The 6,200-nt window shown below is 43.9% G+C and overlaps 1 pseudogene; it reads right to left on the bottom strand.

The window, feature by feature from the left end:
* Window positions 1–2,463: 2,463 nt before the first annotated feature.
* LOC129817217 (pigment epithelium-derived factor-like) lies at window positions 2,464–5,916 on the bottom strand (annotated as a pseudogene).
* Window positions 5,917–6,200: the final 284 nt, after the last annotated feature.

Below are 6,200 nucleotides of genomic sequence, written 5' to 3'. Positions count from 1 at the left end.
ATCAGGCCCTACACCCAAACAAGGGCACTGCGTTCATCCACCTCTGGCCTGCTCGCCTCCCTACCACTGAGGAAGTACAGTTCCCGCTCAGCCCAGTCAAAACTGTTCGCTGCTCTGGCACCCCAATGGTGGAACAAACTCCCTCACGACGCCAGGACAGCGGAGTCAATCACCACCTTCCGGAGACACCTGAAACCCCACCTCTTCAAGGAATACCTAGGATAGGATAAAGCAATCCTTCTGACCCCCCCCTTAAAAGATTTAGATGCACTATTGTAAAGTGGCTGTTCCACTGGATGTCATAAGGTGAATGCACCAATTTGTAAGTCGCTCTGGATAAGAGCGTCTGCTAAATGACTTAAATGTAAATGTAAGATCTTCCGTTTCTTGGCAATTTCTTGCATGGAATAGCCTTAATTTCTCAGAACAAGAATAGACTGATGAGTTGCAGAAGAAAGGTCTTTGTTTCTGGACATTTTGAGCCTGTAATCGAACCCACAAATGCTAACGCTCCAGATACTCAACTAGTCTAAAGAAGGCCAATTTTTGTTGCTTCTTTAATGAGCACAACAGTTTTCAGCTATGCTAACATAATTGCAAAAGGGTTTTCTAATGATCAATTAGCCTTTTAAAATGATAAACTTGGATTAGCTAACACAACGTGCCATTGGAACACAGGAGTGATGGTTGCTAATAATGGGCTTCTGTACACCTACGTAGTTATTCCATTTAAAAAAAATCTGCTGTTTCCAGCTACAATAGCCATTTACAACATTAACAATGTCTACACTATTTCTGATCAATATGTTATTTTAATGGACAATTGTTTTTCATTTTTTTCATAAACAAGGACATTTCTAAGTGACTCCAAACTTTTGAACGGTACTGTATGTGAGTGTGGATTCTTGTGCCTCACTAGCATGAAAACTAAATACAGGCACAGACTGTGTGTGGAAAATTATTTAAGACTGAGACTCTCTCCAATACAACCCAACATTGCAGAGTTATGTGCATCCTTCAAGCACACCCTTCTCATTAACCTGTGGTGAGTTATTCACAATTTTCGATTAACAAAAAAGCTTTATATGTAAGATGGTTAAATAAAGAGCAAAATTATTGATTATTATTATTTGTGCCCTGGTCTTATAAGAGCTCTTTGTCACGTCCCACGAGCCGGGTTGTGACAAAAACTCACTCATTCTTATGTTTAAGAAATGTATCGTAGAGTGTGTGTGTGTTTGTGTGTGGCAGGCTTACAATGATGGCAAAAACAACATTTGAGAGTTCGCTGACCCTGGTGCTAGAGGAGGTACGCAGCTGGAGGTTGAATGTTTGAAGAGGTACGGTACTATAAAAAGTTTGGGAACCACTGGCACAGTAGAAGGGCAACCTTGGCCTCCATGACAGGGAGAGGCGTCCATCCATCTAGCTAGCTTCATACTGTTAGCTAGCTAGCTAAAGTTAGCTGGCTGGCTCACTCGCTAATGTTATGTGTATGATCTTATTATTTGTATCTCAGAGCCATTTGCGTTGCTAGTTATAGCCCAATGTTAGCTGGCTAACATTGAACCTGGTTAGTTAGCTACCTGCAGATTAATGCTGGGTAATAACATCATGAGTTGGGATTATGGTTCATTGTTTAGCTAGCTAACTAGATGTCTTAACAAAAGACTCCACTATGCAAGTATCCATTTCAATAGAAATTCACTGCGACAACCGTTGATAGACATAGGTGGTAAATTCGCTCTGGCTATCTACTCCGAGTGTGCCAGAGTTCAGAATAACTGCTCAACACCCGTTGAACATAGCCGTTGTCAGTAAAAGTTAACAAAAAAAGTGTATTGTTGCCAATTGTTGCCAACAGCACAGTTGCAGTAACCAACGCTCTGGATAACATGAAAACAGCCTAACCAGCTCTGCAAGGGTGAGAAAATGGTCAGTGAGCTGTTCTCTCATTTGTGTCTGGAAGTAGCTAGCCAACGTTAGCTTGGGTGCCTGACTGTTGTTGTTGTTAGGACAGAACGCTTGGCTAAAGCTTAAGAGTGTGTGAACGATGCTGAATGGGTGTAGACAATGAGCAGTTCTCCAGTAGGTACCAAAATATTCAAAGGCCATTTTCTCAAAAGTGAGGTTAAGTTAATCAACTTTCAAAGCAGAATTAGTTTCCCATTGTTCCTCAAATGCAGTGCATGATATACAATTTTGTCGCTCTGTGTCTCTGCTTTTATTCAATGTAAAAAACACAATTTCAAATTTTGCTACATAAGACCGAATCAAGGCGGTCGGTCACATATGTTTGTGTTAGTCCTTTAAATTTTGTTTACCAGCACAATAGCTAAGGAAAGAGCATCCAAGAGTCCAATTTCTTTCCAACATAACCCAACCCTTTACTGGAAGCAGCTATAGTATGTCAACTGGATAAAGTTATACAACTCCCTCTATGGAGTCAGACAGACAAACAGAAAGACTTAACTTCAATGTTTATTTCTTGCATCGCAATTGACAACATTATGAAGAATATGTTTTGTGTTAAAGTATGTGCCTCGATTTAAAAATTATGAGAGGTGGAATTTTCAATCACAAATTATTATCCCTGAAAACAACTTGAGACTATCAGTTGTGAGTGTTCAGACTTTTGGTCTGAACTTTTAGTCTGAATGGTATGAATGGTTTTCATACATGATTAAGAAACTGTATTATATGATCAATAGGTAAATCTAGCTGCTTATCCACCCTCTCATATTGTGCATTTATGACACAAAGAAGCTTAAGCTTAACGATGGCTGATACCCTCCTAGGACCTGCTTAGGATCAAGTGTGTGTCTGTGTTAATATCCTCAGATTGCATGGGTTGACCACCTTGCCAATAAAGAGCAGTGTCCCCGAGGCCTCATCCCTCACCAGGAACAGGAAGGGATGGTCCACGCAGTACGAAAGGGGTGTGGAGGCGGGGTGGGAGCTGGCATACTGGGTGCCCTCTGGGGCCCTCTCCATGACAACCTTATGATTGAAGCTGCCGAGCTTCGCCGCCTGACACGTGATCTTAGTCAGGTCCGTGTCTGCCAGAAATTCGTTGAGACCTGGAGAGATGTAGAAAGAGGATATGAGAGATGTGAAGGCAGAAGAACAAAATGAAGGCCCGAGAGGAAGAGAGAAGGAGGGAGGTGAAGAAACTCACCCAGGTCAGTGAGGAGTGACAGGAGGTCAGTGGAGTAGCTGAATTGTAGGACAGGCAGTGTGAGGGCCGTCTGAACGGGGTGAAGGGTCATGGAGAGGTCCTGAACAAACTCAGCTGTCAGTTTCTCCTCCACCAAGGTCATGTTCTGAGTGACATCATCAGGAAGGAACACAAACATGCTGACGTCATCCTGCATCTGAGCAATCTGGAGAGAAAGGGAGGGGGGGGGGGGGGGGGTCAACAATAAATGTTTTCCCTGAGACAAACTTGATAACTGGCTAGTTAAGAAGGTAATGACCACTGGAAAAAGCATAACTGCTGAATATACTGCATCTGTACTCACTGTACAGCCCAGGTCTGGGTCTACACCCATCTTCACCGGGTAATTGTTCTGCTGCATCATGGAAATGCGGGTGGGAGCCTCTCCAACAAGCTGGAAGTCCTCCATCCCTCCACTCTGACTGAACCGAGACATCCGCTTCACTACACACACACACAAACAGCATGTTACAAACAGCACCCCATAAACAACTGCACACTTTGGGGAGAAGGGTAGAGAATTGGACTGCAGACAGACTGTCCTTACCTTTGAAGTAGGCGGGCCCTAGGAACCACACCAGAGTTCCGTCCCAGGGGCTTGGACATGAAGCGGTTGACCTTGCCGCCCGTCTGCTGTTTGACCCAATCATTGATCTCATTCACACCTTTAGCCCCGCCCATCAGAGTCTTGGGCCACACACCATACTGCTTCTCCACCACGCCAAAGTATTACTGCTTCAGACGCAGTCCTAGAGAGATACACACAGCTCAACAAACATACACACAGTCAAAACACACACAGACTGATCAAAATTATCTGAGACACACACACACACACACACACACACACACACACATATTCACTCACTGCGGGCCAGGTAGACACGTGCAGCAATACTGAGGCCTTAGCCAGGTGCTCTGAGTGAGGCAAGTAGGTCTCTGAGAGTATCATGGAGCTGAGGGTCCTGCAGTGTGTGATACCTCAGAGATCTGTATAACCACCTCTCTGAACGATCCGGAGACGCAGAGAGAGAGAGATCAATATGTAATTACAATTTTGCCAATTAAATACCAGATAAATAGCAGACAGTGATATAAAGTATAACAGTGTTGAGGCTTACTAACCCATGGATAGCTGAGTGAGCACTGCAGAGATGCTGATGGGGGCCAGGAACACGTTAGTCTTGGGGTCGCGACCCGCCAAGGTCCGGAACAGGTTGTAGCATAAGTCAGAGGTGGCAGCGGTCATCTTTGCTCTGGGCGTGGTAAAGAGCTCCACAGCTTCCTCTTCCCCTCCCGCCTCCAACTGCATGGGATTGGTCAATCGAAAGACACAGGAAGAGAGAGAGGAGGGTTATTGGAATGGCTTGTTCATGGAGAATGAGAAAAATAAGGAGATAGAGAAGTGATGTGACAAAGAGTGATGCTGTTCGGGATTGGCAAGCCAGAATGCAAATGGAGGGACGTAGAGATGGAGAGACTGTGGTGAACCTACTAGAGGAAGATGAGAGATGAAGTGTAGAATAGGAAAGCCAAAGGGATGGAGTGAATAAAAGACATGAGAGCATAAGAAAGAATTGAGAGTGAAAACAGCGATGTTGGTGTATCACCAACTGAGCATAAGAGAGAGAGGAGGAACCCCAAACACAGCAACAGGGTCGTCCGCATCATCCTGCAAAACAAACATTATTATTCAAACATACACTCTCTCCATTGAGAATGCGTTTTAGTCCAGGGCCTAGGCTTAATCTGTGTCAGGAAAACTGGCCCATTGTGTGTGAGTCAGATTTTTTGACTGTGAGTGTGATTGGCTGCAGGGCTCCTGTGGGAGAACGTAGTTTTAATTTATGATAAACCCTGTCAGCATCTCTTCTTTTCCCCTCTTCTTTTCTTGTTCTCACTAGGCGGTGATGTTTAGATGTTTGAGCTCCATTTCTTCCTCTTACTGAGCAGAGACTAAAACCATGCCCAAACCGTCTGTGCGTGCCATCATGCGCAAATTGATTTTGTCACCCTACACCAAACGTGATCACGACACGAAGGTTGAAATATCAAAATAAACTCTGAACCAATTATATTAATTTGGGGACAGGTCGAAAAGCATAAAAAAATTATGGCAATTTAGCTAGCTAGCTTGCAGTTGCTAGCTAATTTGTCCTATTTAGCTAGCTTGCAGTTGCTAGCTAATTTGTCCTATTTAACTATTAGCTAGCTTGCTGTTGCTAGCTAATTTGTTCTGGGTTGTTATTTTACCTGAAATGCACAAGGTTCACTACTCAGACAATTAATCCACACATACAAAGGTCAACCGAATCGTTTCTAGTCAACTCTCCTCCTTCCAGGCTTTTTCTTTTGGACTTCATATGGCATCTAACTTTCATAATAAGGTGTATTACCACAACCGACCTCAGTTCATCTTTCAATCACCCACGTGGGTATAACCAATGAGGAGATGGCATGTGGGTATATGCTTTTAAAAGACAATGAGTAAATGGGAGAGGCAGGACTTGCATCGCGTTCGACGTCACAAATAGAAGTTTTAGTTTAGCGCTTGCCAACGCAGACGCTCGTTGGTGCATGCGAGCATTGTGGGGTGCATTGATTGAATAACATGTATGTGTAAATTTATTTGGAACGCTCGCGCACGCGACGGGTCCGGTTTGGGTAGCGCGTAAACCATGTAATATATCCCAAACTTCTGGCTCTTGTAGGAAATTGAAATAGAGACTGGAAACTAGCAATAACTACACTTCAACATAAGCCATATATTATACAAAAACACACATACTCCTCATTTCTCTTGGACATATGCTGGACTTAAGACACCAACTATAGACACACATGATTCCCCTCCCCCATAATAACCACAGACACACCCAACCCATGGTTGGACCTCAGGACAAAGAACTCTCAGGAACCAATGGAACGTGGACACCAGGCCGGAAGCAGGACTACCCAAGACCCAGATCGACCAATCGGAAGG

This window comes from Salvelinus fontinalis, chromosome 2 (assembly GCF_029448725.1).
Source record: "Salvelinus fontinalis isolate EN_2023a chromosome 2, ASM2944872v1, whole genome shotgun sequence".
In the NCBI taxonomy this organism is placed as follows: domain Eukaryota; kingdom Metazoa; phylum Chordata; class Actinopteri; order Salmoniformes; family Salmonidae; genus Salvelinus; species Salvelinus fontinalis.
The sequence above is the reverse complement of the archived record's forward strand: the minus strand, read 5'-3'. Positions and strand labels throughout refer to the sequence as shown.